Genomic DNA, 24,694 nt, shown 5'->3' on the forward strand with positions numbered 1-24,694 from the left:
CCAGAACCATGGCTATTGTTATTGGCATTCACTTTTCGAAGAGAGAATGAATTATTTCGCTGCTGTTGACACATCAGCTGACTTAAAATTTTTTGTTTAGCGAGTTCTGTGAACTCAGAACACATTTTTCCCTCCATCCCCTTTTTATTAAATGTAATCACTGAGTGTGCTGGTAAATGTACACTGCACTAGAAAACAATGGCTTCATATATTCCTGGCCTGGTTTAGGAAAGGAGAAGAATGCTTCTCTCTCCCATCCCACCCCTGCAAACTGAGTCACATCAAGGACCAAAGAGAACCAGGCTGACATAGAAACACAGGCACAAACAATAAGCAGCCATCACGTTTGTCCCCCTAGTTTCCTGGGCTGTAGAAATGGGAACTCATTTTTCCCTCTTCCCACTGATCCTACCTCTGCCAAACTTAATTAAGGAAGAAGGCAGGTGTTTTTCCTACCCCACCTTGGGCAGGCAGCAAAGAGCAGGCAGATCTCTAGAGATGACTTTGTTGTCTGAACGACCTGGGCTGCTTTACTGCCTCAAGATGCTGATAGGCGTCATAAAATAATGTTTATACAAACATTTGTAAACTGTGAGCCACCTCGCAAATGTTATAATTTTATTTCATTGTTTTAAGTCTCTGCCCACTCTAAATCATAATATTTGATGTAATTAGGTCATATTTTACGGATATAAGCAAAAAAAAGTTTCAGTAGGGAAACGACCTCTCATGGATAAATGGATTAAATGTTGTTCATATCTTCTAAGCTGCTGTTAGCAAAACCTTCAGAGGCACTAACCAAAGGGGAAGGTCAATTTGGATGGTTATAACATATGACAACAGAATTATCTCTAATATATGTAGATGCAAAAAAAGAGCTTCAGCACATAATTCTTCCCACTTTTCTCTCTTTCTTTGGCCCCTCTCTTCTGTCTGTGGTAACATACCTGCTCCGGATTGAAAAAAATTGTGGGAAAATATAAGCATCTACTCTGTAACACTAAGATAGCATGAGATGAAAAGGGAAAAGGGACAGAATAATTACTTGCCCACCATAGATTTCCACCTCCTAACTCCCTGTATCCCGTGAAGGTGTCAGGTTACATGGCAAAGGCTATTTAAGGTTGCAGATGGTATCAAAGTTGCTAATCAGCTGATCTTAAAAACCGGGAGATCGGGCTTCCCTGGTGGCGCAGTGGTTGAGAATCTGCCTCCTAATGCAGGGGATACAGGTTCGAGCCCTGGTCTGGGAAGATCCCACGTGCCGCGGAGCAACTAGGCCCGTGAGCCACTACTGAGCCTGCACGTCTGGAGCCTGTGCTCCACAACAAGAGAGGCCGCGGTAGTGAGAGGCCCGCGCACCGCGATTAAGAGTGGCCCCCACTTGCCACAACTAGAGAAAGCCCTCGCACAGAAACGAAGACCCAACACAGCCAAAAATAAAATAAATAAATAAAAATAAAAAAAAAAAAACAGGGAGATTATCTTGGATTATCTAAGTGGGCTCAATATAACCACAAGGGTCCTTAAAATTAGAAGAGGGAGGCAGAAGAGGAGAGTCGGATGAAGATGTCACCATAGAAAGGCTTTGAGGGTGACGAACGGGCCTTGAGTCAAGGAATGTGGGTGGCCTCTTGGAATCAGAAAAGGCAAGAAAATGAATTCTCCTCCAGAGACCCCACAAGGGAACACAGTCCTGCCGACACCTTGATTTTAGCCCAGTGGGACCCGTGTGGGAACCGTGACCTATAAAACCACAAGGAAATAAATTTTTGTTGTTTTAAGCCACTCAGTTTGTGGTGACATGTTACAGCAGCAATAGAAAACTAAAATATTACACAATTCTGATATATCAATTCTTTTTTTTCTTTTTGGCTGCATTGGGTCTTCATTGCTGCATGCGGGCCTTCTCTAGTTGCAGCGAGCGGGGTCTACTCTTCGTTGCGGTGCGCGGGCATCTCATTGTGGTGGCTTCTCTTGTTGCGGAGCACGGGCTCTAGGCGCTTGGGCTTCAGTAGTTGTGGCACGCGGGCTCAGTAGTTGTGGCTTGTGGGCTCTAGAGTGCAGACTCAGCAGTTGTGGCGCACGGGCTTAGCTGCTCCCCGGCATGTGGGATCTTCCCGGACCAGGGCTCAAACCCGTGTCCCCTGCACTGGCAGGCAGATTCTTAACCAGGGAAGTCCCTATCAATTCTTATATAATTGTATGAAGCAGGTACCATTATTATTCCCATTTCACAGAGGAAGATACTATGAGACAAGAGAAGTTAATAACCTGCCCAAGGTCACAGAGCTAGTAAGTGGCAGGGCCAGGAATCCAGCCCAGGTAGTCAGGATCCAGTGCCCACACTGTCAGCAAGAGTTTACGCTGTGAAAGACGTGAAGCTGCAGAGAACACCTCATGGACAACCACATCCTGTGGCTAAAATTTAAGGTTTTGGGACGAAGAGTCATTGGAAGATTAGAGTCATCATGTGGTCAAAGGAAGTGAAGTGGTTTGTTATGACATTTAATCAAGAATGTGGATGTATCAAAATAGGGTCATAACCGGAGACAAGAGACAATCCAATTTAAGGCCTGACTGAATCTGGGAAATAGACCAAATAAAAACACCCTTGTAAGGTCTCTCAGGATTAGTCTAGCTTTCTCATTTCTTCCAGGCCATCAATCCCATCCATTTGCCGTAATTAACTTTCTTTCTGTGGTTCAGCTCTTATGAAGTTACCCCTGCTCACCTTCAAGTGTCCTCCATCTCCCAGTATCTTTGCCATGACTCCCTGCATCCTTCTCCTGGGATCAAGGTCCAGAAGTGGACACTGTCCTGAGCACCAGACAGAGACATCTGGATTTCACAAAGGGGGACTTAGCAAATGGTTTCTTACCCAAGATAAGAATAAAGATGCCAAATCATGAAAAGTTCATCATGGAATTTAAGATTTCATGCTTTCCCCTCAATGGTCAGTAAATAAAACAGAATACTTAACAATAAACAAATACAAGAAGAATAATTGTCACTTTGGGGAAAAAAATGATCCTATTAAAATTCAAGTGATATTGTTTAATGAATAAAACAGCTTATTCCTTAAATGGCACTTCATTCATTATACCTGGGTACCAGTTTAAATCCTTCACAAAGCTTCAAAAAGCACACAGCACAACGGCCACTGAACTAAAACACTAAAACTATTTTTCAATCAAATCTTTTAATAATATATAGCTTCATCAGGTATTAACTTGAAAATGAAATTTTTCTTTGGTGGAAAAATTAGGGGGGAGAGGGTGTATGCCAGAACATGGAGAGACATTATTTATCACACTGCAAAATCGCCATATATTAAAACAGCAATTTTTTGCTATGCTTAAGAAATTTACATTTTTGAATCATAAATTTATGATATATATTTTCCAATTGGCAACTGAAATAATATTTACTTGTTTTTAAGTGAACAAAACATCAATTTAACATCACTCAAGTTTTTTAACAGTTCACTTATAACTGTAATTTTATTAAGCTCTTAACAACAAAAAAAGATTTTGAAATATTTGTCCATATAACACCTTGAACTAACTGAAGTCTTCTGCCTCAGCTTATTAGGTAGCGATAAGAATCGAATGCATTTTTGCGACAAATATTTTACAGCAAAGATGATACTCAATACCTGCAAGCAGTTTTGTTGTCATGGGGACCATCTAGGGGAAACCATTTAAATGCCAGAATTTCAAACCCCTTGAAACAAACACTACCTTCAAGTCTGGCTTCACTTACAACTTGGAAATCAAAACTGTAGTGACCATTTTTATTTTTAAAAAATGTATAACCCATCTGCTTTACAGAAAAAGAAGTATTGACTTCACTCTTTGAAAAGTCTTAAATTTCCTTTCCATGAAAATTCTGATGCTAGAGCATACCAACCCGGGGGGGGGGGGGGGATTCTGCTGCCTAGCAGGTAGTCATGGCAACTGAAGTACACATTGTGAGCCTGCACCGAAGCTAGCATGATAAGACCACAGTTGAGAAGTTTGGCATATGTTTTCACAGCTGCTGTCTCCTTGTTTTATTTCTGTTGATATTTTAAAAGAAATTCAGCAACCTTCATCTTTTCCTTTAAGCCTACCTGAAAATCACCATCAAAATAACAATTTGCCCAAATGGTGAAATTAAATGGCATCAGAGAAACAAAAATTCAAGTGGGGAGAAGGGGAGAGGCCCTGATCCCCAACTAGTTGGAAGCATGTACGCACCATGCTATGAGCTGGCCTGGTAGTCTCACACCAGCCCACGGAAGCATCCTAGCCAGGCTCATACTAAGAGACTGGGAGAGTGTATTTTCTTAAGAAATCAGATATTATATAGTCCTCCTCGGTTTGGTACCAAGCCACCTTATTTGAAGTCTGTTTCTGACTACATTATTCCATGAACTCTGCATTCCAGCCAAATCTGCCTGATTGTCATTCTATAAATATGCTGTGTACCTTTCTGACACACCCTTCGCCATACCCACCACCTAAATGCCCTCTGAGCCATCATCCTACAAGGAGTAAATGATCTATAAAACCATGACCAGGGACTTTGCTGGCAGTCCAGTGGTTAAGACTTCACCTTCCAATGCAGGGGGTGCGGGTTCGATCCCTGGTCGGGGAGCTAAGGTCCCACGTGCCTCGCGACTAAAAAACCAAAACGTTATGAAACAGAAGCAATATTGTAACAAATTCAATAAAGACTTTAAAAATGGTCCACATCAAAAAAAATCTTAAAAAAAAAGAAACCATGACCAATCCCCATCCAGCAAAAGTGCCTTCTGCACTGATATCACTCTTTTATTCATATTGCTTGTTTCACATTAACTTTATGCCTCCCAGAGTATTCCGGGGTCTAGCTCACCTCCCCATACTCTGAGAAGCCTGTTACATAAGAAAGCAGTAATAGTTCTTGATCTAATAGCTGGTGCTCCACTTCCTTGGACAACAACAGTAGAAGGAATGGCAGAAAATTAAAGAATATTGATAGCAACCAGCATCTAATAATACTGACGTATAAACCTTTAAGCAGATGAAGCCAGAGTTGTATGAGACACACTATTAGAGCAGAAATTTTTTTAAAAAATCATACACATAACCTCATGGCAGAGATGAGCAACTCTTGAAAACACCACTGAGATACAACAATCCATTCACATGGATACTTACTGGTATCAGGAAATCCTTAAAATACTCCCAGGAGTTAGAGATAGTATACTTCTCTCTAAAGAAAATGATTAAAGATATTTTTCTCCTAAAGCTTTTTTCCAGACAGCTTTCTGACAAAATATACACATACAAAATGAAGTATGATACTTGGGCATGAAGTGTCAATAATACTGCAACTAGCAAAAAAAAAACACAGAAATTTTCAAAGTGACTACTTTGGCCACTTGGGACATCAACTTAGAAACTTTTATTTAAAGCCATAATAAAACTGAATATCCATAAAGATGATACAAACAGATGGAGAGATATACCATGTTCTTGGATTGGAAGAATCAACATTGTGAAAATGACTCTACTACCCAAAGCAATCTACAGATTCAACGCAATCTCTATCAAACTACCAATGGCATTTTTCAAAGAACGAGAACAAAAAATTTCACAATTTGTACGGAAACACAAAAGATCACAAATAGCCAAAGCAATCTTGAGAAAGAAAAACACAGCTGGAGGAACCAGGCTCCCTGACTTCCGACTATACTACAAAGCTACAGTAATTAAGACAGTATGGTACTGGCACAAAAACAGAAATATAGACCAACGGAACAGGATAGAAGGCCCAGAGATAAACCCACGCACATATGGTCACCGTATCTTTGATCAAGGAGGCAAGAATATACAATGGACAAAAGACAGCCTCTTCAATAAGTGGTGCTGGGAAAACTGGACAGCTACATGTAAAAGAAGGAAATTAGAACACTTCCTAACACCATACACAAAAAAAAAACTCAAAATGGATTAAAGACCTAAATGTAAGGCCAGACACTATAAAACTCTTAGAGGGGGACTTCCCTGGTGGCACAGTGGTTAAGAATCTGCCTGCCAATGCAGGGGACACGGGTTTGATCCCTGGTCCAGGAAGGTCCCACATGCTGCGGAGCAACTAAGCCCATGTGCCACAACTACTGAGCCCGTGCCCAAGAGCCCATGAGCCACAACTACTGAGCCCATGTGCTACAACTACTGAAGCCTGTGTGCCTAGAGCCCAGGCTCCACAACAAGAGAAGCCACCGCAATGAGAATCCTGTGCACCGCAACAAAGAGTAGCCCCCACTCGCCACAACTAGAGAAAGCCCGTGCGCAGCAACAAAGACCCAATGCAACCAAAAATAAACAATTAATTAATTAATTAATTTAAAAAAAAATAAATAAATAAAAATAAAACTCCTAAAGGAAAACAGAGGCAGAACACTCTATGACATAAATCACAACAAGATCCTTTTTGACCCACCACCTAGAGAAATGGAAATAAAAACAAAAATAAATGGGACCTAATGAAACTTAAAAGCTTTTGCACAGCAAAGGAAACCATAAACAAGATGAAAAGACAACCCTCAGAATGGGAGAGAATATTTGCAAACGAATCAATGGACAAAGGACTAATCTCCAAAATATATAAACAGCTCGTGCAGCTCAATATTAAAAAAACAGGGGCTTCCCTGGTGGCGCAGTGGTTAAGCATCTGCCTGCCAATGCAGGGGACATGGGTTCGAGCCCTGGTCTGGGAAGATCCCACATGCCACGGAGCAACTAAGCCCGTGAGCCACAACTACTGAGCCTGCGCGTCTGGAGCCTGTCCTCCGCAACGGGAGAGGCCACGACAGTGATAGGCCCGCGCACCGCGATGAAGAGTGGCCCCCGCTCGCCGCAACTGGAGAAAGCCCTCGCACAGAAACGAAGACCCAACACAACCAAAATAAATAAATAAATAAATTTTAAAAAACAAACAAACAAACAAACAACCCAATCCAAAAATGGGCAGAAGACCTAAATAGACATTTCTCCAAAGAAGACATACAGATGGCCAACAGGCACATGAAAAGCTGCTCAACATCACGAATCATTAGAGAAATACAAATCAAAACTACCATGAGGTACCACCTCACACTGGTCAGAATGGCCATCATCAAAAAATCTACAAACAATAAATGCTGGAGAGGGTGTGGAGAAAAGGGAACCCTCCTGCACTGTTGGTGGGAATGTAAATTGATACAGCTACTATGGAGAACAGTATGGAGGTCCCTTAAAAAACTAAAAATAGAACTACCATATGAGCCAGCAATCCCACTCCTGGGCATATACCCTGAGAAAACCATAACTCAAAAAGTCATGTACCACAATGTTCATTGCAGCTCTATTTACAATAGCCAGGACATGGAAGCAACCTAAGTGTCCATCGACAGATGAATGGATAAAGAAGATGTGGCACATATATACAGTGGAATATTACTCAGCCATAAAAAGGAACGAAACTGAGTTATTTGTAGTGAGGTGGATGGACCTAGAGTCTGTCATACAGAGTGAAGTAAGTCAGAAAGAGAAAAACAAATACCATATGCTAACACATATATATGGAATCTAAAAAAAAAGAAAAAAAACGGTACTGATGAACCTAGTTGCAGGGCAGGAATAGAGAGGTAGATGTAGAGAATGGACTTGATGACATGGGGTGGGAGGGCGAAGCTGGGGTGAAGTGAGAGTAGCATCGACGTATATACACTACCAAATGTAAAATAGCTAGCTAGTGGGAAGCAGCCGCATAGCACAGGGAGATCAGCTCCGTGCTTTGTGACCACCTAGAGGGGTCGGGTAGGGAGGGTGGGAGGGAGACGCAAGAGGGAGGGGATATGGGGATATAAGTATACGTACAGCTGATTCACTTTGTTATACAGCAGAAACTAACATACCATTGTAAAGCAATTACACTCCAATAAAGATGTTAAAAAAAATTTAAATATCCAAACTTTAATGGCCCGCTTTATAACAGAAAAAGTTACAGTTCTGTCTGGTCCAAACTATGCTTTTCGTGTCTTTTTTGTATTCCAACTGCTTGCCCAACATCTCCACCAACCACCTCAAATGCAACAAGTCCAAACCCAAATGGCTTCCACACACACAAAACAAAACCAGAACTGCCCCTTCGCTCCTATTTCCTATTTCAGTTAGAAGCACCAGCAACTGTGGTCAGTCAGACCAGAAGCCGATAAGTCAGCCTTGACTTGTTTCTCAGCCTCAAACCCTAAATCCTACAATTTCAATAGGGAAACAGTATCACATAAAATAAACAGCACAGATTTAAACATAAGGGCTTCTTATTAACTATTAAATCCTTGGACAACATATTTAATCTTTGTAACTCTCAGTGAGGATATGATTAGTCTAAGACTTTAAAAAAATAGGTTTGAGATAGATTTCTATTATGCTATTATCGTTCTCTTGGAACTCACAGAACATGTTAACAGATTAAAGGTGATGGGAAATAACATAATGAGAGCAAAAGCTGTTTCACTTTAATTACTCTTTCGCAAACTTATTTGACTTCTTTTTTTTGACATCTTTAGTGGAGTATAATTGCTTTACGTTGTTGTGTTAGTTTCTGCTGTATAACAAAGTGAATCAGCTGTACGTATACTTATTCCCATATCCCCTCCCTCTTGCGTCTCCCTCCCACCCTCCCTATCCACACCCTCTAGGTGGTCCAAAGCACAGAGCTGATCTCCCTGTGCTATGCGGCTGCTTCCCACTAGCTATCTATTTTACATTTGGTAGTGCATATATGTCCATGCCACTCTCTCACTTCGGCCCAGCTTACCCTTCCCCCTCCCCATACTTGACTTACTTTTAAGGAATGAACTGACATTTTTTCTTCTAAAAAAAAAAAAATCACTTGTGAAATACTTTACTAACCTCTTTCATGGGCTTGGCTCTGTGACTGTGTGTGGGGAAACGTAGGTCTTTTGGGGTGTCGCTCTGTGCTGCATGCCCTCCCAGATGTCCCACCAGGCCTAGGGTGTCTGGGGGCTCTGTGGTATGTGCCCACCCTTTCTCCCCATTAGCCTTTCACTTTGGGTCCAAAACGCTGCTCAGGGCAGCTTCTGCCCAGAGTGGACTAAACAGGACGGGTTTTCTTTTTTTTTTTGTTGTGTGTGTGTGTGTGTGTGTGTGTGTGTTTCTTTCTTTTTTTTAAAATGAAGTATAGTTGAATTACAATGTTGTGCCCGGGCTTCCTGGTGGCGCAGTGGTTGAGAATCTGCCTGCCAATGCAGGGAACACGGGTTCGAGCCCTGGTCCGGGAAGATCCCACATCCGCGAGCCACTGGGCCCGTGAGCCACAACTACTGAGCCCTGCGCGTCTGGAGCCTTGTGCTCCGCAACAACAAGAGGGGCCACGATAATTAGTTGAGAGGCCCACGCACCCGCGATGACAGAGTGGCCCCCGCTTGCCGCCAACTAAACGAAAGCCGCTCGCTGCGAAACGACGACCCAACACAGTCAAAAAATCAACCAAATTTTTTTTTTTAAAAGTAGGCTATAAAAAAACAACAACAAAACAAAAAAACATTGTTGTGCCCATCTCTTGCGGTACAAGCAAAGTGGAACTCAGCATTATACACATACATTTCTTTTTTTATATTCCTTTTCCCCCCATTTTGGTTATCACAGGAATATTGAAACATAGTTTCCCTGTGCTATACAGTAGGGACCTTGTTTGTTTAATGCATCCTATTATATTATATAATATTTACATCCTGCTAACCCCAACTCCTGGTCTTTCCCTCCCCAGCAGTACTATTCACAATAGCCAAAACATGGAAACAAACCTAAATTTCCATCAGTAGATGAATGGATAAAGAGATGTGGTACTACATACAATGGAATACTACTCAGCCATAAAAAAGAACGAAACAATGCCATTTGCAGCAAACATGGATGCAACTAGGACAGATTTTCTTTTGATGAAAGAGTCAGATACCAGAAAGAGAAACCTATTCCCTTGAGTGTGTAATGCACATTAGAGAATAAAGCTCCTGTTTCTATGCTTCAAAAAAAGGTTTAAATATGAGGTGTAAAGCTCGTGTAATATCATGCACATCCCATATTAATTAAAATCCTTTCTCCCTGCAAATCAATCCTATTGCCTAAGTATCCCACTCTTAACCTCTTTTGTTTCCTATTTCTGTCACCACGTCTCATCTCTCATCTATATCTATCCTCTCACACCTCCTCCACTCCTCCTCCACCCAGACACCTCTCTAAAATATAGATGTGGGACTTCCCTGGTGGTCCAGTGGCTAAGACTCTGCGCTCCCAATGCAGGTGGCCCAGGTTCGGTCCTTGGTCATGGAACTAGATCCCACATCGCCGCAACTAAGAGCCCGCATGCCGCAACTAAAAGATCCCACGTGCGGCAACTAAGACCTGGCATAGCCCAATAAAATAAATATTTTTAAAAATAAAATAAATTTTTTAAAAATGCAGATGTGAACACTGCCTTCCAGGTGAAGAACACATTCCTTAAGATACACACCCTTCTCAATTTGGCCCAAATCCTCTTCCAGTATCTTGACACACACCACTGCCCACTGGCGGCCACTCTCGCACAAGTCTGGGGGCAGCTTTCACACTGTCATTTCTTATGGTCCCAGCAGCTAATTTTTTTTTTTTTTTTAAACCGTTAATGAAATACATTGTGCTTTCAAGGGCTCTGCCTTTTCACGTATGGCTCCCTTGGTCTGTAAAAGCCACCCCCACACCCATCCTGTTCTCTATCTGGCAAACAATTCATCCTTCAAAGCCAACCCAAATGTCACTTCTTCTATGAGGTCTTCCAGAATGAGTTAGTCACTCCTTCTGTGGACTCCCATGGCACTCTGTTCTCAGCTCTGTCCTGGGGAGCTATTAAAACTCAAGAACAAAAGCGAAAGACATAAACACTGATTTCGAAAATTATTAATGTCCTGATGAGTTTTTTCCACCAAAATCCCAGGCACTCCATATCTATTCTCTTGATTACACACACACACACACACACACCACACAAACACACACATCCAGGGAAATACTGGGAACAAAAAGCCTCAATATAATCAAATAAATTCAGAAACCATCAGAATCATCCGAATGAATCAGACCTGATCTCATTTTGAAATACCTGCACTCTTAAATGTCAAAGGAGTTTCGGGGAACAGCCAAAAATTTTAAGACTCTAAGTTTCCAAATATAATTCCTAAATTGTAACAGTCTTTTCTTTACACATGTGTAAAACTTTTAGAATTCAATGGGGAATAAACCTTCATTTCAAAAGTTAACTTTGGAAGTTGGGAAATCAAAACATAGGCTATTTCCCAGGCACTGTCATAATAATAATCGCTACCATTGCATGGGGGCCTTGTGCTAGGGCTCCTCAGATGGCACTTCCTGCAGATTCCCTGTACGTGAATCCTGCAGCTCCTCCATGCAGTAGAAGTCAGTACTCCTATTTTACAGATAAGGAAGTTGGTCAAAAAGATTAAGGGAACCCAAACAGACATTATCCAGTGCGGACTCAAATCCAGGCCCTCTGACTCCCTGGCCCAGACACACATTCTATAAGCTACGATACAGAATCAAAGCTAGGCCAACTGGATGACTTCTCTATGGAGCAAATAACCAAAACACCTGCTCACACCGCCCACTTCAAAGGGGCAGCCTTCTGTAACCAGGGGGCTTTAACATGAGCCACTCACCTAGGGTTTATATACTAATCTCCCAGAGTACTAAAAAAATTACCAAAAGTATTTTTATTTCCTCTTAAAGGGAGAAAACTTTAAAATTTCCTTAGAAAATTGATATATAAATATTTTTTAATTTGACAGAACTATAAACTCAATTTAAGGAAGGTCGATTCTAAGAACAAAGGAGTTTGTTGAGCTAAAATTTATATTATCTCAAAAACAAACAAGAGGGGGAAAATCTTTGCAGTTCATGTAAGAATTGTTGGAAATAAAGTATAGAAAATATTAAACCGAGGTTTTGTAAATCCAGTTCTATTTTTCTTTACTTTCTCCAATCAAAATCAATGTTTCTCATCTTGGTTGAACATGACAAAAAGTTTAGACTTACATTTCCCTCAAACTACTCGGCTCACTTCTCTTTGTCAAGTACTAGGTAATCATAAAGAGTACTGTGCTTTAGTAAGTCTCCCATTAACACAAGAATTCTATATCATAACACTGACCTTGATTGTAACTACTCTGTAAATACATATTTATCTTCATACACAGTCTTTCTTTAATAAGAATGGAGATAATTTTAAAATTTGTTTGCTTATTTATACTTTCCAAAAATGCATCAATAAATCACAGATATATGCACTGGAAAGACAGCATTGTAGTCTTCCTGAATTTTATGGAAATTTAGTCAGTCATAAATGCTCAAACTGACCAATATTTTCACCTCTGTGATGACTCACACAAGTTATCTGGTACTTGATTTTTCACAAGAATAAGAAGTGCAAGAAAAAAAAGAGCATGCTACGTTGGATGAAGTAATGAATAAGCAAGTACCAAATGTAATCACAGAATTCTACATATTATTTAAATTATTTATGAGAGAATATATGATAGCAAAGTAATAAAAAAAAAATTTTAACACTCTGTCCCATTATAGTGAGTCAACACCTGTTGTTGAATGCCTGGTGTATACCAATACCACCCTTCAGGGATGAGTGGGCTATGCCTCTCATAGAGATAAAGACAGTAAACAAATAATGACAAGTATGATACGGAAACCACAACGGAGGAGAAATATAGGGTGCTTTGGGTTTTTGCATAAGGTAAGATCTGAAGAGTAAACAGAAGTAGGTAGAGTAGCAAACAAGAAGTTTCCAGGTGAAAGAAATAATGAAACTGAGCAGGACCCTGTGGGGCTCCAGGGCACACAAAGCCCTTTCTGTGTCCCCTTCCCTGAGTTCCAAAGGGCGGGTTCAAACAGCTGCTAATCAGGAAAAGGAGGGAATGCGGAGACGAGAGAGGAGCAGTCAGGAAACAATAGCGCGCCTTGGGGCAGGGTCCTGGCTCCTCCTCAAGGGACACACATGACGATTTCTTGAGCTCTCTCTGCAGAACTAAAAGCCCCACCAAATGGCGGATGTTCCAGAGAGAAGGTCACAGTTCAGTAACCTCGAGAACCACAGATCAGGAGACCACATGACGCCAGAAGATCTCTGGGCTGAAGGAATGTGGGCCCTGCACGCACCCTGATCCTTATTAGCAACCCCACTCCTTGACTATAAAACGCCTCACAAGCGCCCCCGGGTTGGGACACACAGTTCTGAGGGCATTAGCCTGCTGTGGCCCCCTTTGCCTGGCAAAGCAATAAAGCTATTCTTTCTACTTCACCCAGAACTCGGTCTCCGAGATTCAATTCAGTACCAGTGTACAGAGGCCAAATTTCGGCATCAGTAACAGGCAAGCAGGCCCAGAGGCTGCAGGGAGACGTCACGCTGCGGCTGGAGAGGAGGCCCACGCAGGGAGCCGAGCGGATCTCCCTGCGGGATCAAAGGACTCACTCCCCTAAAATGCTGGGAGGGGTCAGCCCCCTCTGCCTCCACTTCAGCCTCTACTGAGGAAAACTCCCCTGCCTGGTCACAGCTTCTTCCCGCGGCATTGGGGGGACTATCCACCTCATGGCCCTTTGACCCAACTTGGGACAGCTCTGAAGGGCCCTCCCAACGCCAAAGCTTCCCACTGAGGGCGGGGGGACCTGTCATGGGCCCTGCACTGCAGCGCCCTCCTCCCCTGCACCCAGCCAGGCCTTCTTCTCCACCCCTCCCTCCCACATGGGTTGATCTCAAGGGCAAGGGCATTCCTCGAACAAATGTATCAACCAGGAAACTTCCTCTGAGAGTCTGCTCTCCAGCTCTGGGATCTAGTGGTGAGCCGGGATGAGAGGTGAAAAGGTTAGGACAGAGGACAGGCTCCCTCAGGACCCCACCTGGAATCTAGCCTAAGGTTTAAAATAAAGGTGTGACAAGATCACTAATTACATCATTAGAGGTGAGTCCCTAAGAAGGACAAGAGAATGCAAAGAGGGAACATCAGGGAAAAAAAAAAAAAAAAAAAAATCACCCACTAGGGAAATTTCTCCCCAGACCTTGGGGCCTGGTGATCATGGAAAGGAAATTATCTTGAAATTCTGATATAATAGGGTTATACCTCAGTCTGTGTACTGGTGGTCATCCAACCCTGGCTTCATACAGGGATTGTGATGCTCAAAAGCCCTTAGGTTAGAAATACTAGAGCCCCAGGATAGCATCCATTTAAAAAATTCTTATAGGGAACCAATGAGAATAAAAAATATCCCATTCCATGTGTCACAGCAGCTGTATTCCAGTGGAAACACTGTAACAAAAGAAAAGAAAAAGGAAAAAGAGGACAAAGAAACAAATCCTTTCCCTGTTAAGTAAAAACTTTGCAATTTGAATATTTCCTGCGTGTGTAAAAGTCACACCAGAGAAAATTTATTGAAAATATCTCCCTGTTGACACCTTTTGGTATTTTTGTATGTAACTCCTCTGGGGGCTCTATTCTGGTTTACAAGTTACCTAAAAGGTGGGTAGCAAATAAGCCATAATTCTGCCAAGATAATTCATTCAATGTGACGTGTACAAATCCATTTAAATACCGTCTTACCTCTAGATTGTACGTAGCCTATCAAGAAGAAGCAACTTTAAAATTTGCGTTTGTTGGATAAAAGCCACCTTCTGAAAAATCAACAAAACCAAACGGCTGTAGGGATGGATCAGAGTGGAACCTAGAGCAGTCGGAGTACTGTATAGTCCAGGTGAGAGGGAAAGCAGCTGACTTGGGTGTGGGTGAAGAAACGGGGCTCAGGGGTGGACAGACTGGAGCAAAGGTGGTGGCCACTGGGGGGCGCTGTTCAGACCTCCCTTTCAGATAGAACTTGCAGTGCAGCTGCAACAGTGTAGTTAGCCGACTGCTCCGGCTGCAGGGCCTCAGCAGATTTACCTCAGCTTTTCAGCCCAGGCCACCACTCTTCCCCAGGAGCCCCCAGCCAAAGACTAAGTCCGAGGCATATTAGGATCCTGTCAATTCTGCTCAAAATGGGACTTCTATAACAGGCAAACTTTTCCCTCCAGAGCCGCCGTTGGCCCAGCAGAGGCGTTGTCAGGTCTGCATCGCCGTCTCAGGCTCTCCTGGCCCCCATCTCTTCTCCCCGCATGCTTCCTTTCACAGGTGTCAACAGCTAACTTGGGCCTCCACCCCTGTTTCTTTCCCAGGCATTCCTCCACTGACACAGCGCTGCTTAACAGGTAAAATCAATGGTTACTTTGTGCCTGACGGAATGTGGAGGGTGAGGACAGAAAGAGGGGTCAAGGATAACTCCTGGGATTCGGCTTGAGCATCTGAAAACGGGAACTCTGAAAGGGGGACAAATTTAGGGAGATCATAAAGTCACTTTGAGTCAGGATAAGAACGAGGTACCTTGTTGAAATGCATTTCATCCAGGGACCTAATGGTACAAAGAAACCCAGTTTGGGACCCAGATTGGAATTCTGTGAATTTCTTTCCAGCCTGACAATATTCACTGATGATCTGAATGTTTCACTTCACTATAAAATTCAGTTGAGGGTGACTGGTGTGGTAGGCAGGCTTTAGGACTCTAAAAGATACAGGTTTAAATACCAGCACATATTAGCTGGATCGTTTCCCAAGAGTGCCACAAGGGTCCGTTTCCAAATCTTCGCTTGGGGTGGTAATCCTGCCTGGCTGGGTGGCTGTGCTCTAGCACAATGGCTGAGATATACCAGGTACTTTCAAAGGTGTATTTCATATTCTTTTTCCTATCTCAGTGGACACATTTGTTAAGCACAAGCAAACACTAACCCCTTCAATAGATAGACATGCGCATGGAAGGGTTAGATGAAAACATCCTAGAAGGCTCTGTGCCCCTGTGAAACCTGGCTGGCTTCAAAGGTTTGAACAGCGTGTGGCATGTCCCAATTGAAGGCACCTCCACTTGCGTGGCAGCTAATGCAGAAAGAGTGAGTGTTTCCAGTAACACTGGGAGCAGGAAGGAAAAAATAGCCCCAGACAACGGAATCCAAACAGGAGACCACATGTTCCAAGTAGACCCTGCTGCAGGGAGAAATTTAAAAAACAGTCATGAAGAGAACATAGCCTATCACATCACAGACAATGCATGTTTAGGAAAAAAAATGTTTTCTTTTTCACAGTATAAAAGGAAATTTAAAAAGCAATTGACTTCTGCTTAAGACTGGATGTACTGTATCCTCATATAATTTTTCACCGTCTACCTCCATCAGAAAGGCCATTGTGATTTATTTCCTGGAGAACCAGAATTTGTACGGCAACTAGTCAGAGAATGAAAATTCATTCCATGAGATCTGCTTGACTGACAGTTACAGAAACCAAATCTGCTTGCAGATGTGGAAATACACATGGCCGACTGTTTTCGTGCCCTTGCACCACATACTATATACTACCCAGCCTTCCTCAAATATTGATTTAATATTTAGACAAAGAAAACAATTCTTGATGTGCCAAAAGGTCAAGTACTGCCTAAAGCCACTGCAGGACAACTTGGCAGCGAATTCCCTTTAAAAGGAGTTTTCCCTATGAAAAATGGATCATTTGCCTCTTCACTGAGAATTTTAAAATTCAGTTTTCTCAGCTAATATAAAGTTACCACCAATTTCCTGAAAATCCAAACACAATTTTGAAACCCCAAAATTACGATGCCAAAGAAATATTTCCAATTCACTTCGGCATCAAGCTAAATGAAGAAAAATGTTCAGGATTCCCCAAATCATAATCGTTCCTCTTCATCCACTTCAAACACCCAGTGAGCAGAAGCAAAGTATTTATCGAGTCCATATGGACGCTTAGAAATGTTAGCAATTGTATTTAAAACAAAAATAAATTCACCTCTGTCAGCATTTCAGGAATTTATAGCCAAAACCACAGTCAACACATGCCAGAAATCTCATGCTAACCAGAAAGCATTTTCAAACTTTTCCAGAATGAACATTTTTATCATAATGGTCACAGACTCTGAAGAGCTTAATTAAACACTGGCACCTAGATGGAAACAGTGACCTGAAGTCCTTGCCAAGCTTACAAGTCACAGAGAGGGGGTGCTTGCTCCCCAACAGGTGCAGATGACAAGAAGCAGGGTGGCAGGTGAATAATTAAAACACAGCCCTGGCTATGTGTTAGAATCACCCTCATTTTTGTCCAGACCCCTGTGCACGTTAGTGACCACACTCAAAAAACTTTTCCCGTGGTTGGAAGTGAAGCTCTCACAATCTGAGGTAGACATCAATACAAATCCCCTAAGAGGTAGCTACTACTTGTGTTCCCATTTTACAGATGAGGAATCTAGAGGTTTAAGGGGGCCTACTGCCCACTTTCTCATGACTAGTAAGTAGCTGAGCCAGGATTCCAACATAGGCAGTTCTGGATTAAGACATCATGCTCCTAACCATTGCCCTGTACTAGAGTAGAGATCTTTAGAGCATAAAAGAAAGTCCTTCCAAGATAATCAAGGCCAACCTGACACGCATTTACCCGGCCAGGCTGACTGATCATGTAGCAGCTGCAGCAGCCAATGAGCCACTTGACTCTCTCGGCTTTAGCTGAATCTGGGAAGGCAGGGAAGCAGGTCTGATGGTATCGGGGACTGATAATGTCTAGAATACTGAGGCTATCAATCTCCACTGAAATTTATTTGGACTTTGTGCCTGGGATTATTATTCTAGTTTTAATCCAGCATGTTCTCTAAGTATACCAGAGTAAGGAGGTAGGGGATAGAAGAGGAACCACTGGTTGTTTATTAGAATCCTAAGAAATTGCACTGACAGCAAAAGGAAGGGTTAAGCTCGTGTATTCACACATCAACCCACTGATCCAGGCATCAACCACACATGCACCAATTCTCTCTCTCTCTCTCTCTCTGTCACACACACACACACACACACACACACACACACACACCATTCTGAACACCTACTATGCATGAGGCACTACCTCAAGGGCTGGTAACTGTTTCACAAAGTCCTATTCTCAGCGATCCATAAAAATTAGAAGAATTACAGGTGTTTACAGAGTTATGCTTATTTTAGCTACATCATGATTGTCTATCTAATCTCCCTATACATTACTAGTTTATTACTTGATTAAAAAGCTGTTAACTGGTATCACTCAGGTGTACTGCTAAGTGTATATAAATCCAGTTTCTAAAGACTATATTTTCAATACAAAAAAGAGACTTGCTTTTTCACAGAACTTTGCTATGAATCCTTTTGCAATTGTAAAGTATGAAAACGGTTTTTTTAACTATCCGGTTAGAGATATTGGACACTTAGGCATTAAGTTTTCTCAAGGAGAAGTAAATACGTAAAACATAGCCAGAATCAGCATTTTAATCATGTCTATATTACCTTGTTACTGTTCCATGGAAAATTCCATTTTCTCTCAGTAAAATTCAGTTGGGTTTTGCACCGAAAAGAGCAACAATGAATTCTATCACCTTTTAAAGGCAAACATTAACATTAGTGAGATAAAGTTACAAAGCTCTGTGAGGTTAACATTTCTGCTTATTTTTTAATCAACTGTTTACATTTCTCAGTCACCTTCTTCACATTTTCTCAATCTCCCACCCGCACACATATTCTTTTCCTCCTGGACTTTAAACCCTGCCAAGTTCCAGGGGGAAAAAAAAAGTTTCATTTTACCTAACAACAGTCTGAAGATCTGATTTTCCCTGGGGTAAACTCGTTCCTTTGTACACTGATTAAAAGATATTTACCATCAAATGAGTTATTCAACCTTAAGAAACAACTGCAGAACATTCTGTGGTAATAGGTGTATATTTTTAAGATGATGACCCAAAGGAAAAAAAAAAAAGTAGGAGGCCAATGTTAGTTGTTCCAGAAGAAAAGGCTACCAGCTAATGTCTTGTGTGTAAGTATGAGACACAGGATGAATGGGGGTCGCACAGCCACCTCTAATCTATGCTTATGACGTAATAAAAACATCATCTTCTAAAATCAGAAAGATTTAACTATTAAAGTGCTCAAAAATATACACGTGTCATCCAAGTACAACAGGTCAGGTCCAGGGTTCTATACCAGAAGCCCTAAGCACCGTCAAGAGGATGGACTTCCGGCTAAATGAACTGTGGGTGCAAATTTCCAGTCCAGACACGTACTAACTGCATAACCCCCTCTGTTCCTGCATTTGAGATGAGATATTAGGTCACAGAATTCATTAGAGTGAGATAAATTAGAAAACACATATACTGTAATCCAATGCCTGACTTAGTAACAGGTGTTCAATAAATGATAGTTGTTGTTATTGAAACAGGTTAAAAGATTAAACCCATTGTGGATAGTCTTATCTGGATGAAAATAGACATGCTTATTATCTGATCTCATTTTTAATTCTTCCCATTCGAGGCTACAAAGACTTAATGTTAATGGGCAGGAAGAGTTGGTCAAATCACTGAATTTTCAGTCTAATTAAAATTATATTACGCAAGGAACAGATTCTCATCCATTGTGGATATGAGAGAGAAAGCGGTAGAAATGTTTTAAATAATTAAATTTTGTAAGTAAAAATGCCATTAACAATCTACATTAAAGTTGATGTTGGCATCCCCAATTACAAAGGGCATTTATAATGCACTGAGTGTGCAACCAATTCCCCACAAAGTTGTTAAGAAACATCAATCAAAACAATAAGGCAGGGCTTCCCTGGTGGTGCAGTGGTTGAGAATCTGCCTGCCAATGCAGGGGACACGGGTTCGAGCCCTGGTCTGGGAAGATCCCACATGCCGCGCAGCAACTAGGCCCGTGAGCCACAATTGCTGAGCCTGCGCGTCTGGAGCCTGTGCTCCACAACAAGAGAGGCCGCGATAATGAGAGGCCCGCGCACCGCGATGAAGAGTGGCCCCCACTTGCCAGAACTAGAGAAAGCCCTCGCACAGAAACGAAGACCCAACACAGCCATAAATAAATAAATAAATAAATAAATAAATAAACCCAAAGTTTAACCAAAAAAAAAAACCAATAAGGCAAGTCTTCTAGAACTTACTTCAGCATAAAAAAAAAATATTTTTTTTTTTTACTAACTTTCCCCTAAAAACATGTTTTCAGGAAACCAAGCACCTATAAGATATCTCCCCAGATGGTGTTAAATTTATGGTATTAAGACTGGTAATCCAAGCTGTCTACCAAGCCCGAGGTGGCCAGGAAGGTCTCAGGCATTAGGTGAGGGTCCACAGGTCCACAGTTTGAAAGATTCAAGAATCATGTGGATTTGTAAAAGTAAAACAAGCAAACACACAAACAAAAACACATGCTGGTTACTTCCCCAAAGGAGCCATCTCTGCCTTTGGATACGATGTGTTCACCCCGGTGGTGAAATACATTCGCACCTTGCTCCTCTCCCCTCTTAGAGACTGGCAGGTGAGGGAAAAGGTACCTTCACAAGCCAGAACTTAATACTTCAAGGAAGCCCAAATGGCGACCAGGGTCACATGAAGGCAGAGAGATCATTTGATGTTTTTAAATGTTTGCTGAATTACATTAGGGCAGAGCCTGGAGGCGGGGATCGCAGTAGGGAGGGGGCTGCCAGGAAGCAGAGTCTCCAAGGAAAAGAGCAGGCTAAGCAAACTCTCTTGCTCACATTTAAGTCAGCCACAACGCCCTGCACGGCTGATATGTACAAGACGGAAACCCAAAAGGAAAGGCTGTGCTCCTTGCCATTAATGCGTAATAAAGGGCACAGGACAGGAAATTCGGCCATACTTTAAATAAGGTAGAAATGACTAGACGCAAGTCTCCCGAAACCCACACCCACCAAATTGCTCTAGAGAACTACGGATTCTCGCTCACTGCAAATGGGGAGGGATTTGAGCAAAATGTATTTGCACTTCAAAGGGAATAGTGGACTTCAGCTTATACCTACACCAGGCAGGGGCCTGAGTTCAAATAAGACTCAGGCTAGTAAAGGGAGAAAAACAGCCAGCCAGGACAGACAACCAGATCCTTAGAGACTCTCATCTGCCTTCACCCCCTGAACTCACTTCTCAGTAAGGGAGGCCAGACCCCATGCTGAGTAACTGGGGGTACAAGAATCAGAGACCTGAAGCTGTGCTGTCTGCCTCATCAGAACAGAGGCAGCCATGGCTTTGGGCAGACGTGCTCCAGAGACTGCCCGTCTGTAAGCCAAAGCCTCCACATCCTGGAAGTCACCAACAGACCCTGTTGCTACAGCAATTCAGGGGATGCTGGAGGGGAAGGAGGGCTGAGCATAAGCAGCCACTCAGGCAGAGTCAAAGGCCTGGAACAGAAGGAATGGCTGGGAGGGTGGAGAACACTGCCTGTGACTCCAAGGAATCCTGTGCATAGCTCCAGGCTGGCACAGGTCACAGCTTTGGATGTTCCGGAACTGGAAGGTGACCTAGATGGTCACTGGGGTGGTCCGGAGGGAGCAGCCAGAGAGATGGTCAGATCAATTCAATTCTAATTAATATTTGAGTATTTGCAAAATTTGCAAAATTACACCCACACACCCACACACACATGTTCTTCAGCCAATCGTCCTGTTGAATTTCTATAAGAAATATAACTTTTTCCCCCTTGTCAGGAGCCATGAGATTACATAATGACTTCAAATTATATAACTAGGAAGTTATGAAGTTCCTAGATTGTGTAACATCTAAGAATCATGGATGCCTTTATTTTCTTTCAACCTATGATGTAATTCTCACTGGAAAACATGCATAAGTTATGAGGTGTTTGCACATGTAACATTTTAAAACTGGCTAGCAAAAGCATTGATCGGCTGTTACATAAGTCATTTTCCCATACATGAAAGTCAATGACTAAAGGAGCACGAGCTTGGCTGCCCAGCTTTGAAATCACACAGAATTCAGTAAACTAGAGTCATATTGACACTAACTGTTTCCATCTTACTTGGTTTTAACTCCTTAACAAGTTTCTTTTTTGCTTGTTTAAAGAATCCAATTTAATTTTGCTAAACAATCCTAAAGTTGCTAAGAATTATTAAATTGTGAAACTAATTATACATTAGTAACCCACAAACCCAGCCATAAATTAGATCTCATCACAACCCAGACTATGCCACTTCTAAGACTTCTTCTAACTGGTCATTTCTTCCTGTGGCTACAATCTCCTACCAATGCAATTCTTGAATGCCCTCAACCCTGCAAGTTCTCTAGGATATTATGTCTGCTGGTGCCCTGCCCTCTCTCTAGCTTCCTGCTGGCTTCAATTCTCCCTGTGCCATCCCACTCTCAGGTCGACCATTTCACCCTCTCATCACACACCCTAAAATCCCCCTAATCTGTGTTCTCCACGTCTGAGTGACCAAAGAACTGGGAAAAGGCATATAACTGTCCTAAGAAATCTGACTACAAATTCATACTGTGCAGCCTCCGCCGTACACTAATTTGGTTTGGCAAGTTTTTTATTCATCTCTATTGCATTTTCCATAGCAGATGTTCTGAACGCTCCCCAGTTTCTTCAGGTCTCCAAAGCATCCTCCTATGTTCCCAAGAGATGACTTCATCTCCAAACAGACTGAGCAAAGTAGAGGAAACTTACACTCAATTTTCTCCCCTGTCTCTTAAATCCATCGCAATCTTTACTCTTCTCTCCTTCTTCTCACCAAACTCAGGAAAATATGTTCAAACCCGTTTAACAGACATTCATTGAGGACATACTCCAAGCCAAGCTTTCTACAAGTCATGTATCTGGCAGAATCAACGACCTCAGGCATTAAACCTGTGACCATACCTAGCAGAGTCTACTGAGGACTACAGACAGGAAGCAAACATTGAAACAGGTTATTGACTAAAATGAACATAATAATATCAGTGGAAGGACTCACAAAGTGAGATGAATAGCCCAAGGCTAACTAACTTCAGCCCCAACACCTGTCACCTTAAATCTAGCCCTGCTCTCCTATTTTCCGTAGTGGCGTTCTTTTCTCTACACTTTCTCAGCCTAGAAGTTCAATCAACTGACTTTTATAAGAAAAGAATGAAATAGTAAAAGAAAAATAAACTCAATTCACCTCAACCCACGGACGTGTCAATCAACCACTCCAACTATTACCATTTTCTTTCATTTCATAGATAGACACCCTTCAATATTAGTTGCTGCCTCTTCCTTTCCTGCTTGTTGTATTCTAGAGTCTGCTGTTCTCTCAAAGGTCACTAATGTGATCATTACTTAATTTTACTTTCCTATACATGATGTTTTATTCAATGGAGGTGACGATCTTCTGAATAAAAAAAATACATGTTCCTAAAAAGTATTCAAGTTTTATTTTATTCCTTAATTCATATGACTGATGAGATTATAAAGTAATAATGCATATGAGCTCTCCAACATTTATTAAATGGTAAACAAACAATCCATGCTTTACATTCACTTCAATAAAATTAATAGATTTTAGGAGAAAAACATCAGTAAATTCTTTCCCTTCTAGAATAAGGTCCAATACAGAACACAGGGCTAAGCAAAGCCAGGGTTTCATTTTCTAAGGCAGTGTAATAGACAGGACCACCCCTGTGCAGGCATCTTTTCAGTCAACCATCAAGTTCCAAATGCTGAAGAGTGCAGGTATGACTGTTCATGGAAACCGGATGGATTCACTGCTTCCTTCAGTTTTAAGCAATTTTCTTGCCATTTGTCTATAAAACTCCATCAAGGGCTGACTTTTAAAATAGTTGGATGCTAATATGATCATGAGGAAAAAATAGGAAAAGAATGAAATTCTTCTGATTACTGTCAAGTAAATATTTCAGAATCCCCATGGAGCATAGCATAGTTAACAACTATATTGTTAGTAACGGAAATATTTTCCCTAACTTGGCTGAAGCCACTCAGCGTGACTTTCAGGAGAACACAACAAATGGACAGAGATGATCCTATGGTGGGTCCTCTCCCTGTGACTGATCGTCAGTGCTCCCTGACGTCAGTGCTAACCTGGCAAGAATCACATCACAGCTGCCAATGGCCTAGGATTCCTAAGCCACCTGGATGACACCCAGGTGAGGAAGCTCAGGGCTCCTGCTCTGCTCACCCACTGACATTCTTTTTCCTGACCTGCTAAAATCACGGGTTTCCAGACCCTTTCTCTCTTCTTGCTTCTCCCCATAGTGTATATTTTTTCTCTTTGTTGACAACAATCTAATGCGCCTGGAAACTGCTTCAAGTGCCTATGTGATACTTGGGATCATTTTAATACTTTTGCAGATGGTTTGGAGCATTTTTTTTCTCAAAATGAGCCCTGAACTCTAAATCATTTTGCCATATTTCTGCACTGATATATAAAATACACTTGAGATGAATGCAGTCATTTTCTTCACTAAAAAAGAGAGTTGTTAATTAACAACTGGGAGAGAAGGCCAACTCCACTTGTCCATGGCATAATGACTGTTCAATCGACCAGGATAGCCATCTTAGCTTGGGTTCCCCCAAAAAAGACCCTGAGACAAGAACCTGGGTTAGTGTGTGTTACTTGCGATAGTTTATTCGGGAGGCGATCCCAGGGAGCACAAGTTAGGGAGTTGGGAAAACATGGGTGAGGAGAGAGGAGAGCCAGTAAAGGGAG

General features: G+C 42.0%; 1 protein-coding gene across 6 annotated transcripts in view; it reads right to left on the reverse strand.

Annotated features, from left to right (window-relative positions):
- BICC1 (BicC family RNA binding protein 1) overlaps positions 1 to 24,694 on the reverse strand; it is a 305,439-nt gene that overhangs the window by 82,230 nt on the left and 198,515 nt on the right. Inside the window, exon 1 of one of the 6 annotated variants that reach the window (XM_036828118.1) lies at positions 18,487 to 18,507. The exons of the other annotated variants lie outside the window; for them this stretch is intronic. The gene's annotated coding sequence lies outside the window, so the exon portion shown is untranslated. Of the gene's footprint in view, positions 1 to 18,486; positions 18,508 to 24,694 lie in introns of those variants that run through there. 6 annotated transcript variants of the gene reach the window in all.

The sequence above is a fragment of the Balaenoptera musculus genome, chromosome 16 (genome assembly GCF_009873245.2).
Source record: "Balaenoptera musculus isolate JJ_BM4_2016_0621 chromosome 16, mBalMus1.pri.v3, whole genome shotgun sequence".
NCBI classification, from domain to species: domain Eukaryota; kingdom Metazoa; phylum Chordata; class Mammalia; order Artiodactyla; family Balaenopteridae; genus Balaenoptera; species Balaenoptera musculus.